At 40.7% G+C, this 12773-nt stretch overlaps 1 protein-coding gene and 1 non-coding gene across 2 annotated transcripts in view; one reads left to right on the top strand and one right to left on the bottom strand.

The window, feature by feature from the left end:
* LOC129103136 (transcription factor IIIB 90 kDa subunit-like) overlaps positions 1 to 12773 on the top strand; it is a 107613-nt gene that overhangs the window by 76326 nt on the left and 18514 nt on the right.
* On the bottom strand, positions 747 to 818 carry trnae-cuc (transfer RNA glutamic acid (anticodon CUC)). The gene has a single exon. It is a non-coding gene; the product is annotated as a tRNA-Glu (tRNA).

Raw genomic sequence — 12773 nt, 5'->3', positions numbered from 1 at the left:
CAGGGTCGGTGGTATCGCTCTGCACCATCAGGTCCGCTCTCGCTTTGGGCTTTTTCCAACTAACGAGTTCTTTGCCTTTTTTTTCTTTTCTTCTTCTGTGGTGTGTTTTTTTTCTTTTCATGTCTTTCATCTCTTCTCTTGATCTCTTTCTGCTCAAGTGTTTTGCACTTTACGAAAACACGGTGCAAATTTGCCTCACTTGACTCAGACAAGTTTGATCAGAGGACTTTGAGGTTGAGCAGCAGAAAGCTGTCACGGCTCGTTGGCTTCGGCTGACATCTTACTTTACTGGTTATTGTTTTTAAAGGTCAGAGAGGATTTCATTCCATTTTAATTCAGTAGATTACATAAACCCTGAGGCTTTACAGACTTCTTTTGGTTGATCATCACTGGGCTGGACTTACTACATGGAGGACAAATGTAGCCAGGAGAATCTAGAAAAGCTGTTTACTGTAGAAAGAATATTTAGGACAACTTTAAGAACATTGGAAGTCGACTGAGCTGATTTGAAAAGTTTGAAAGTATTTGGTTCAAGAATGATTTATTTTCATTTTGCAGCACAGGGTTGCTCAACAAAAAGCACTTGTAATACAAGGAAAAACATGCATTCTCTCCGTTTATCAGTTCCATTCACGTGAACACATTCACAGGAAAACTCCTGGATTGAATTTCTTCAAATTTGGCACAAAGATAAGATAAGATAATCCTTTATTAGTCCCGCAGCGGGAAATCTGCAAAAAGAGTAGTTCCCTGACTGGGGATCGAACCCGGGCCGCGGCGGTGAGAGCGCCGAATCCTAACCACTAGACCACCAGGGAAACTAACAAACATCCACCTGGACTCAAGACAAGTTTATTTAGACAGCACGTTTCTGCAACAAATCAATTCAAAGCACTGAAAAAATATATCAAAACAGAAAGTGCAAAAGAAACCCAATATAAAAGGACATGAAACTACATGAATCGAAAATAGAAGAGAGTATTAAAATGATTTAATAAAAGGCAGCGGCAAAAAGAGAAGTCTTTAACCTTGATGTAAAATAAGTGAAAGGTGCAGCTTTCTGGTAGTTTGTTTAAAATACATTTTGGCATAAAACATAACTATTTCTCCATGTTTCGTTTTGAGAGTTGTATAATCTAACTGGTTACAGTGAGTTCGTTGGAGCTTGTTTGTTACAAACGATATCAATAAGGGCAGAGAGAATGAACCAAAAGTTGTGGCCTTGAAAAAACGAAACAACAAGCTGAAAGAAGCTAAAACGCTCCGTTGAGTTGAGGGGAAATTTCTAAACTCCTTTCACATTCACCAGTCGTTTGATTCATTGTTCTTATAAAATATTTAGTTGTGCAGCTTTAAGGTTCATATGAACTTTTAGAATCTTGTCTTCAACCATGAGAAGTGAGTTTATTGTCTCTTAGAGGTCCAGTATCTCCTCAACTTTCCTGTTTTTATAATCGTATCGTGACCTCTCACCTCTTCAGATCTACTTTTCAGTTCATTGTCTCCCATTTTCATGTATTTCCTTTTTGAACTCGGATCGTCTTTATCCTTTAAACCAACAGATGAAGACATTTCTTTGCGTTGCTGCTTCATGCGTTTGTCTATTCGTCGTTTTTCTTGAAGCATGAGCTTTGACTTTATGTCTTTATTTGTAGAAAACAAACCTTCATCGCTCAAACCTGCAGCTCTTCTCTCTCTTTGTCTCTCTGTTATCTCGTCTTTACGTTTCTTCATCCTTCACTCCCACTGACTGGGCCCTTTCAAACCCCCGCTGTACTCTGTACTGGACAGTCTTTTAGTTTTCAAATGGTCCCGTTCACTTCTCCTTCATTCTTTTTCTACCCCCCCTCCTCCTCCTCCTCCTTCAGTCCCTCCTCCCTCCACCTCCTCCAGCCAGCTGCCAAACAGACCCTCCCTGTTCCTTCCATCCCTACTGGAGGATGGAAAAGCAGTCTTCCAGAAATAGCCCAGATAATTGCCCTCCAGTGTTATTTTTTTTCCCTGCTCCTTCATCTGTTCTTCGCCCATTCAAAGCTTTTTTTTTTTTTTAATCCTTTCTTCTGTTTTTAGAGACTTTTTTTTTAGAGAAAGAAAAAAAAAACAAAGAGTCGTGAATTCCTCACTGCATTTTTTTCTCCTCAGAGAGAGGAGGAGACGGGGGGGCAACCTCTGTGTTGGCTTTTCCAGAAATGTAAACTCGGACTCACTGACTCAAACTGGAGAGCTCAGCAGTTTTCTGGCCAGATGTTTGCCGCCGCCGCCACTTCTCCTCAGAGAGGGGGGAAAAGGAAATACTTCCCATTTGGGGTTTTTTAACAGCCTGTCAGAGCAGGTGTCATGGTAAAGTCAAAAAGTCATGTGAGCGTTTTGAAACAACTTTACAGAAACAGGAAAAACTGAATTAAGCCTCCAGCCGCAGTGGAGGAAGAAGGGAGGTCGGTCTGCTCGGCTGGTGTCATATTTTCCTGCCTGGCGCTCGATGGAGGAGGATGTTTTTCCTTGTTATGAGTCCCGCTGTGTTAGAGGAGGGCGTATAATTTGTCTGTGGTTTGCAGCCCCTCCCTGTGAGCCTCTGATTCCCCCCCGAGCACTCCCACCTCCACTCACCTCCCCTCCCCCCTTGCAAACTGTGGCCAATGAGCCGTTGGACGCTGGCGTAGGTTAGCAGACAGACAAACAGACCTCGTATTGCTGACGAGATTAAAAGCTTGTTTCTGCAAAAACAAAAAAACATGAGCTTTTCAGGAATTAAGGGGTTCTTCAATTGTTTGTTTTTGAAAGCTGATTGGGCAGTTTTTTTAAAGCCTGAAGGAGTTCCTACATGTGGTCGAGGTTATTTGAAATGCTCACATCTTTAATTAGAGGGATACTTAACCAACAAAATTACCGTTTTTATAGCTCACCCTTTTGTTATCTTGAATTCTTGAAGAAGACTTAGTTTTTCTCTCATGCCTCCACGGTGAAACAGAAAAGTCTTTGCGAGTTGAAGTTAATTGGGGCGCAATTAACAACAGCAAACTACAAACATCAGTTTACAAACTCTCACTCAACTACGGCAGTATAGTCTCATTTATTCTATACTGTAAATAAAAAGTGGACGTAGTTGTTCTGATGTCACCCATTGGTTTGTGGACTGGGGTTTTGATGCCAAGATTTTGGCATTTTGGCGGTGGCCATCTTGGTTTTTTGCAACCAGTGAACAATAGTGTCTATATCTGGACTGTGGAGGAGTGACGTAGAGACGCTGTATACGTCTCTGGTAGAGACCTGTCAATCAGTGTGTAGCCCCGCCCTAAAGCATCCCCTGCTTTATGGTCTGTTTGACTCTAAATGGAGCATCATTTACTAAATGAACATCATGCTGTATTGAAGAAGACTTGAAACTAGAGATTGAGACCATAAACTCATGTTTACAATGTTTACTGAGGGAATAAATCAAGAGAGAAGTAGAGTCATTTTCTCATAGACTTCTATACAACCAGAGGAGTCGCCCCCTGATGGACAGCAGAGAGAATGCAGCTTTAACACATGAAGCATTGTCTTCTCTTCGCCTGGTTGTTCCATTTTCTTCGATAGCTGCTAGTGGGGTTAGTACCTACAAACAGAAACCAAAACATTGGCATCAGATTCTTCATTCACATGTAGGAATGTGTTTAAAGGGATGGAGAGAGAAAGCGTGATGTTGTGGCTTAACGAGAACAAATGTTAACATGAGCTCCAGCCCACAGTGATTTGTATACTTTTAGTATTTTGCCTCACAATCTGTCCAGTGATGCCATGCCATGCTTCTCCATACATGACAGTTTATGCCCGAGGCTCACAGGCCTGTGGAGAAACCCCACTGCTGGTCGCATGTTAAATGAAACACATTTACATTTACAACCAGGCCCGTTAGCCTCCACGCTCATCCGTGAGAGATGCTCACATATTTAATCCCCCTCACCCTCCTCAGAAGAACCCACTTCTCATGAAACACAGAGAAATGAGAGCAACCTCTTTGGATTCTGGACATCCGGCTCTGCTCTCAGCAGCGATGGCAGCTTTTTTTTTTTTTTTTTTTTTTTTATATATCCAAACAGCTTTCAACGGCCAAAACCTTTGTTCTCCAGCGAGCCTCGCACTGTAACTAATGGGGACAGTCTGAGGGCTGGAATTTCGAAGAGGGGGAACTCTGTGAAAACTGGGACATTTGGAAAACATCCCAGTTTTTCTATCCACGGCTTAGCCACAGAGAAGAAAGGAGGAGAAACAGCCCAGCCAGCGACCGAAAATGTTGACACCGTAAGAGTTGATACCATTGTGGTAGTTCACGGCCTCGCAGAGCCGCAGCGTGGCTTAAGAAGCTGAAGACTTTCCACCCGGAGGGACGCTTTAACGCCCAAACACACTCAGATACTCTTTTGTCCCCCTCTATCTCCCCTCTCAAGTCGGGCTCCTCTCTCTTAAAACCCAAGATATATTAGTCTATTTTCTTACATTTTATTCCCCTTCCCCGCTAAGTTTTATTGACACCATCCCCCCCAGCTATTGCCAGTTGTCAGCCAGTGGCTAAACTGCCTCCCTCAATCGCCTTTTCAGCTCAGGCTTAGTCTCATTGGCAGTAAGCTGATTAGGAACGAGCCGCTAAGCCCGGCAGAGACTGATAGCCTAACAGAGGGAGTCGCGGCGGAGTGGATGAGTGAGGCAGGAGGTGAGGGAAGGGAGGAGGAGGAAGGGTGAGACAGACGAGAGTGAAAGGATAGAAAGTGAGACAGACCGACAGGAAGGGGAGGCTGAGATTAATAGGTGGGAGCTGGGCGTCAACGTCAATGCTTTGACGTCTTTGTAAGATAAAAACACACCGTTTCTTTAGTGAAGGAAAAGTGCAAGGTGGAGCTGAGGACGAGCAGGAGACATGATGGAGAATCGGATAGAGTATGTTTGTCCTAGTTTGACCCCCCGTGTTGCAGAGGAGGAAGTCTGAATCGGCCAACGGAGAGTCGTGAAGCGTTAGCGAAGCCCGAAGGGCAGGAGAGACGACCGAGAGATGAGAGTGGACGCATGTGCTCTGGTTGTCATGAAGTACGTTGAATAGATGAGTGATTGTGTTCAAAAGAGAGAGAGAGAGAGAGATGACAAGAGAGACAACAGGATGGAAGACATAAAAGCAGAGGGAACAGCTGTATTTGTCCTAAAATGTTGACCTAAAAGAGGCTGAATCGCTGAGAAACTAGTAAAAATGTTCCAGAAATAGAAAGGAATTTTTCTTTGTAAGTTTCTAGTTGCTCGGAAGCAAAGCCTCCCATCCAATCGCTGATAGCGTCATTATTCTACAGCCAATCAACATTAACTCCATAATGATAAGTTAAAGCAACATTTTGTATTATCTATTGCCAGTGTGTTGCCAGTGTTGAGGTGCCATTGGTCACCGTTTTTCCTCCGAAAAGGTTCTGACGCTGGAAAAAGGTCGTTCATAGTCAAGACCTCATGAAGCTGTTTTGCATTAACGTTTGTCTAATATTTGAAGTGTCTTTTGGAGAGATGCTGAACCAAACTAGAGAGGTGCAGGTTCCTTTACCATTCACCATCTGTACATCACCATGTGTGTTCTCACAGTGTGTGCTCAGAGAGCTAATGTTGGTGAATTCATAAACACAGTAATTCCACGAGTAAACAGATATTCATATAGACGGTGATGTTGAAAGGAGAGAGAGGAGAGAGTGACCTTGATGTGTCTTTATAGTGAAGGTTTTATTCCTTTTGCTACAAATAACATTTCGTCATAGATAAACGGATTTCTTACAGTTTTGGGGGTTTTACCGCCCGTAGGTAGCCAATAATTCTTATTTACTCTATATATTTTAGAATTAAGAGCAGATTTCTTGAAACCTGACTAAATTAAAGTTAATATTAACACAAACAGTATAAAGAAACTATTGATACACATGTATATGTCGTTAACAGAAGGGTTTAAAACCTTAAAAATGTGTTAAAAAACATGTCACATTCATAATCTGTTAATATTCTACCTACTGATGCTTTATGGGAGGATTTATAATTGTTAGCAAATACATTAATAAACACTAAAAAATCTGCTTAAAACTACATTAAAGTACAATTATTAATTGTTCACATACATATATTAATTTAATATTAAATATAGGGGTTAAAGAAAAGTTTTACCCAAAAGGTTACATCGTGATTTTAACTAAAGTAAATGTAACTTTTGTACAAAAGGAGCATCTTTGGTCATAAGAGCTTCATAACAGCCTGATTAAGCGGTAAAGAGTGTCGACTGGAGCTCTGAGGAGGTGAAGGAGGTAAAAGAGAAACATGAAGAGCTTTTTATAGAAGGGTAAGAGGGGAGAGGGCCGACATAAAGAGAAAATGGTGTCAGAGGGAAAGAGAAAGCTGTGACCTCCTTGTGGAGGTGAAGGAGGCAGAAAGAGACGACGCAGTCGGACAAAGACCAACAGAAGAGCTTTGACCTCTTTTTTAAAAGGAGGTGAAGAAGGGAGGAAGGCAAACGGGCCGAGAGCTTTTAGAGAAAATCGAGGACTAAATACGACCTGAAACTCTCCATACACTCTTGAAAGCCTGTTATTGATGATGTGGCTTGTACTTGTACCCGACCTCTGCAACATGTGGCTGAAGTCTTCTGTAACAGGAGATGTAACTAGCTCTCACAGCCTCTTTTGAAGGCATTACAACATTTAAAAACCCAACGGAAAGGTTAGTGTTTTAAAGAACAGTCTGTATTCACTTTTGGAAGTTTATGTATACTTTGATGCTAATACTTTTTATAAAATAAAATCAGATAATCCTTGATTAGTCCCACAACGAGTCAATTTGCAGGATTACAGCAGAAGAGTGGTTAGTGCAAACAAACAGATAGAGACATAGTAGAAAAAGTATAATAAATAAGTGAAATATTTTTAAAAGAAACATCAATAACTAAAATATGATAAAACGGACAGAATGATTTTGCACATTGGATTTGGATGCACAGATTATTTATATTGTACAGTGGATAAAAAAATATATATCTGAGTACTGTTAGGTCACTACGACGCCCCCCAAAATACGTTTTTTACCTTTTATTATCATGATTGCACAAGATTAAAAAAAACAAAACAAGCTAAGCAAAACCCAAATATTTAAATAAATTAAGGCAAAAACAACAAAAAAAGAGGATCTTCCTGGTGCTTTTCTGCAGCTGAGGCTGCAGAAGAACATCAGACCAGCTTCATGTGGAGGTGGCCTGAAGTAACGTGTGTGTGTGTGTGTCGTCTTCTGTGAGAGCTCTACATATGGCCCCATTGTTTTTCCTCGGGGAGTGATTTATACGCGGCCGCCGTGTCGCACGGTGAGCTCTGACTGGGCGTCAGGAGCCACTCCCCTGCTGCTGTAAACCGTCGCCACGGAGAAGTCTGCCGCCGCGGGCCGCCGGCGGCTCTGTTGACAGCCGTTTGACCTCTGACCTCCACAAGTGACACGACTCTCCCAGTGAGCTCAGATTAATCGCCGCTGTCACCCCGAAAGCTCGTAGCTCCAAAATGTGAGCGGTGAAGCTCCTAAAGGTCCCGGAGGTTTGAATCCCTCCGAGACCACACGTCATAAAATGTATGCTGCCATAATCACCCACTAATTATTGTTTTTATACGTTGATTTATAAAGTTGTTCAACTTTATTAACAAAACATTTGTGCACAGAGTAGCGGGACAACATATCAGAATCATTTTTAAAATACATTAAATGCAACCGGTAGACCTCGTGAACATGACAAGATTTAAAATGGCTAAACAGATAAATTCAAACAAATAAGTTCAATAAAACTAGAGCTCAAATGAAACACGGAACAGAAAATGAATCGACAAAGAAATTCTAAATTGAAATTATTGTTTACTAAAAGTCATTTTTAAGCTAAAATGCCAAACGTTTCCTTGTTCCTGCTCTTCGAAAGAATGTTATCTCTGATACTTTAGGAAATAAAAGATAAATACTTGGGTTTTTGTCACTTGTTCGTATGAAATAATACCAACATTTGAAGACATCCTCTTGACAATTTTTAAATACAATTTTCTGCCATTTTATATACCAAATAATTTAAAGATTAGTCAAGAAAATAAAAGGGCAGATTCATTAGTAATGAACATAATCATTTAAAAAAAGTATTGAGACGTGATGTGATTATAGGCCGTGTGATTTTCAGACACTCTTGACCTTTTTCGACCAGTTGTTGCTTAAGAACTGTTGTTAACCGATAATTTGAACAAAAAAACGTCTAAAAATTGGGGAAAAACGTTTCAATAAAACTTCACATTAAACTTGTGCGATTATATCACTAAATAAAACCAAAAAAAACCCTAAAACTCCAAACAATTCATCGCAGCAGAGAAAACAAACATCTGCCTTTACTAGAAAATCATTAACACATCCACAGTGTTAACAAAAGGCTCTGAAGAAACAGTGCTGAAGTGCTTTGCAGAGGACAAAGAACATATGTGATCATGCATGAGAGCGGCAGACAGTAAACCCGGGTCACTCTGGGAGTCTACACGAATAAAAGTCTGCAGGGAAGTGAAATAAGTAACAAAGGAACGTGTGATGAAGTGGGAGAGGACGAGAGACGGAGCTGAGTAAAGTCTGGAGTGTGGGCTTGAATACTAACATGATGTGATTTTCCTTCTGATGGTGGGAAACTCGTCCCGCAGGGAGGGATTACAACTTTGTAAATGCTCACCTCCTTCTGATAAAGTTTTTTCGAATGTCTGCATACTAATTAAAGGAAAGTTTACTCGACTCGAAATAAATAAGTCCCCAAAACTCTGCAGGACTTGCTGCTGCTATTTCCACCATTTCAAACGATATAAAAAACAGTTATGCTCTAGTTATATAAGTAATAATGAGACAATGCATCAAATGACAAAGTGCAACTATGTGCCAGAGGACTTTTGAATGAACCGACAGAGAGTTTTCAGCTTTATAAGTTTTTATAGTGAGTTTTAGCTCGTTGTTTATCCGTCCGGCTGCAACTTTATTGTTTTGTTTCACCCATAACTCCCTCATAGCTTCATTTACAGAAAAAAAGCTGTTGAACGCTACCTGCTCATAAGCAAACTGCAGACTGAATCAGTTAGAGACTAGCTGGTGAACATAGTGGAGCAATTAGCAGCTAAAGAGACAGATATTTCACTCAGGAGGTGGTGGAGACCAAACACGGAGCTAAAAGAGAGCAAATTTGGACTTAGAATCATCAGGTGGACACAAATATGCCTCCAAGTTAATGATTATAACTGCTCTGAAATTACAATTCTCTCCAATCCCTTCTTCTTTTATAAAAATGTTTCTATTTATTCACAGATTTAGTTAAAGCTAGTAAAGCTTGACGCTCCTTGCTTTCATTTCTTCAGTTGATAGCTTAAACCTTCTCCCTTCTCTTTTTGTCTCGCTTATTCAATCCTTTAATGGTGTGGAGGTATGAGAGCGTCCAACCACTGGATTTATGTATTTGCTGCATCAGTGGTGACGTGTCTGAATCTCCACCAGCTCCTGTAACGCTTCACCATTGACAAACCTGACCTCTGACCTCTCGGTGGAAGACAATAGTAACATGTCGCATTAAAAACGGGACTTTTTCAATTCATACCCTACCGATTTTGTGTTCAATCTCATATACTAATGGACCCATCAGCGTTATATTTTCTCTGATCATTCATGACTGTTTGCTCGAGGACCTCTTGCTGCTTCTGTGATTCACACTTTTTGAAAAATCAATATTATCGACTGTTTAATACCGTCGTTGACTGCTGACTCCTCAGTCCTCTTAAAGGGCCGGTAGAAAAAAAGTCTTACCTAGTCTGTTGTAGTTCACATAATGGCCTTTGTTGTGGCTTAAAAACTGCCATCCATAGTAACATTTGGTTTCATCTGCAGAGTAATTCTATACCGGATATGTTATGATAAGATAAGATAAGATAAGATAATCCTTTATTAGTCCCGCAGCGGGGAAATTTGCAGGATTACAGCAGCAGAGAGTAAAGTGCACACAAGAGACATAGTAGAAGAAAGACAAGATAAAAATAAAATGAAATAAAAAAACAAGTATTATAAATAAGCAATAAAAAAACTGTAAAAATCCACAATAATTGAAATATTATATGTACAGACAGAAACACTATTATAGCTATAATTGCACAGTGTATTTTATTGCACATGTGTCATGTGGCCTTTGATCCACCAAAGTAAGGCACGATATGCAATTAATACATCCATGTTTTTGTTATCATCGTCGCCATCTTGACTGTAAGGAAGCCAGGAGGGACAATTGAGAGATCAACTCTTTAATGTTTGAGAGAGGAGAGGTAGATCTGATTGAGAGCACTTCTCTAGTTATCTTCCACTGCAGATTGGATGAACGATGGCAGAGGACTGTTTGTGGAGCAGAGTTTATAGTCTTACCTCGTTTCCGTGATTAATGAATGACCTGGATGCAGCAGAATATAGACCTGTGATGGAGTCTTATTAGAAGTGTGCTCGTTCCTTTATGGAGCATTTTGTTTCCATGGTACCTGGAAAAAGATGAAGGTGTTTAGTACGTTTCCGACTCCGTTCCCAGCAGGCACCTCATTTTTTTTAACAGCAGCACTTAACAGATGCTTGCGGGAAGTCGCCGGTCATGGTTACGGCTGTTGCTATGAAGCTCCAGATTTAACCTGTTTTGGAGAAATGACAAATTACTGCCTCAGTCATCTCCTGATACAAACAGTATGTTCTTAAATCCATGTGAAGATGAGATTAAGGAGTGTAAACTGTTCTTACATTTGAAGATTTCATTTCAAATCTTATGGTGTGTTAATAAGACGTCCATTTATTGGAATAAAAGTCCTGTATCAACACATGAAAAAAACAATACTTTTGACCAAATATTGTACTTATATATATATGAACTTTAAACTTAACTTTATTTGTCTGGCTGAAATGGAAGAATGTATTATGGGTATTTGTTTTTATACTATTTCACTTTTTATTTATATTTTTTTTTATTGTTTTTGAATTCTTTAATTAGTTTTATATATTTTATTGCTTTTTTAATCATGCTGTATTGTTTTGGAGTCCTTTCATCTGTTCCGCCCTCCTGTGAGGAAGCTACATTTTATATTCCGTTTAGTTTCATTGTGTTTTTGTGGGGAGAACAGAGATATCATTGTACTTCAAAGAAGAGAGCAAAAAAAAAGAGGGGTTGAGGAAACCTTTTCCTAATTTACGGCTCATGAAGTTGGAAACATCAAAGCCTGCAATTAGTTCTATTATCTGCCTTTTGTTTTTATTCCGTTTTAAATGTTTTTTTTCCTCTTTAACTTACTTTTTTTAGGCCTAAGTTCAATTCGAGTTCCGTTCACAGATTCTTTTTTATGTGAAGTCAGTTGGTATTGTTTGCTGTATTGCAGCTGGAGCAACATGACAGTAGAGGTTAACGCTGCTGGTTGAGGTTACAGGCTGATTTCACTGCAGCATCAGGGAGTCAGAGAGGTTGACTTAAAATGTGGATGTTTGAAATATTCACATCATATCAAAATATGTAATTTAAGGACTGAATTGAAGGCTAAGATCACATTTTTTGAGAGTTTATTTTAGAAACGAGTGTCTCTGTCGCCACAAGATCTGGTTTGTAGTGACGTGTGTGTGTGTGAGATCATACTCCTGTTAACCCTTTGATCTCTCAGACTTCAGGACTATGATGTGTGTGTGTGTGTGTGTGTGTGTGTGTGTGTGTGTGTGTGTGTGTGTGTGTGTGTGTGTGTGTGTGTGTGTGTGTGTGTGTGTGTGTGTGTGTGTGTGTGTGTGTGTGTGTGTGTGTCTGTGTCTGTGTGTGTGTGTGTGTGTGTTAATAGCGTGTGATCCTCCCCATTTGTGTGATTAGTGGTGTGTAACACTGTGATCCTCCCCTCTGGTCACGCCACCGGACTGTGACCATGACCCCACACACACACACACACACACACACACACACACACACACACACACACACACACACACAGCCTCATAGCACTAGGATACTTTATGAAACACTCTTTCTGCCTCAAGCTTTCGTTTCCCTCCATCAGAAAGCTGCATTGCACGCCTTCCTTGTCACACTATCTCACATTAATTAATGTGCGTGTCTGTGTGTGTGTGTGTGTGTGTCTCTGTGTGTGTTCTGTGTGTAGCCCAAAGCCGTTTCGAGCCACCCGTCTCAATGAATGGCTAATCTCTGTTCACAAGACCGAGTCACGGTCCCCAAAAATATCTTGCGGAGGACGAACGCAGCGAGCAGCCGGGCGCTAAATGACCCAGAAATCCCATCCATCTGGAGAAATGTCACAGCTCCCATCAAACGGCCACGGATGGGTTAGTGGGTTATTAAATATGGCCTTGTGTGTGTGTGTGTGTGTGTGTGTGTGTGTGTGTGTGTGTGTGTGTGTGTGTGTGTGTGTGTGTGTGTGTACCACATCATCTCATCAGCATAGAGAGAGTGATGGAAACCCCCGCAAGATGACGGTGACGTTGTTGGGGAGTTAAAAATGAAAGTCTCTGGTTTTCTTGATGAGCCTCTTTGACACTAAAGATAGAAGCGTCGCGGTTATTTAACGTGACGTATCTGAGCGACACGCATGTGATCACGCTTGTTGGCGTGTTGGAGTCCTGATGAGGCAGAGCTGTAGTCAGGGGATACGTTTGTTTGTTGAGTTCATGTCTGTGTGTTAAATATGGAGCCAGTAGTGGTGAAAAGGACCATCGTCGTGTTTAACGTT

The sequence above is a fragment of the Anoplopoma fimbria genome, chromosome 15 (genome assembly GCF_027596085.1).
Source record: "Anoplopoma fimbria isolate UVic2021 breed Golden Eagle Sablefish chromosome 15, Afim_UVic_2022, whole genome shotgun sequence".
In the NCBI taxonomy this organism is placed as follows: Eukaryota; Metazoa; Chordata; class Actinopteri; order Perciformes; family Anoplopomatidae; genus Anoplopoma; species Anoplopoma fimbria.
Note: the sequence above shows the minus strand (reverse complement) of the source record. Positions and strands in the feature narration are given on the sequence as shown.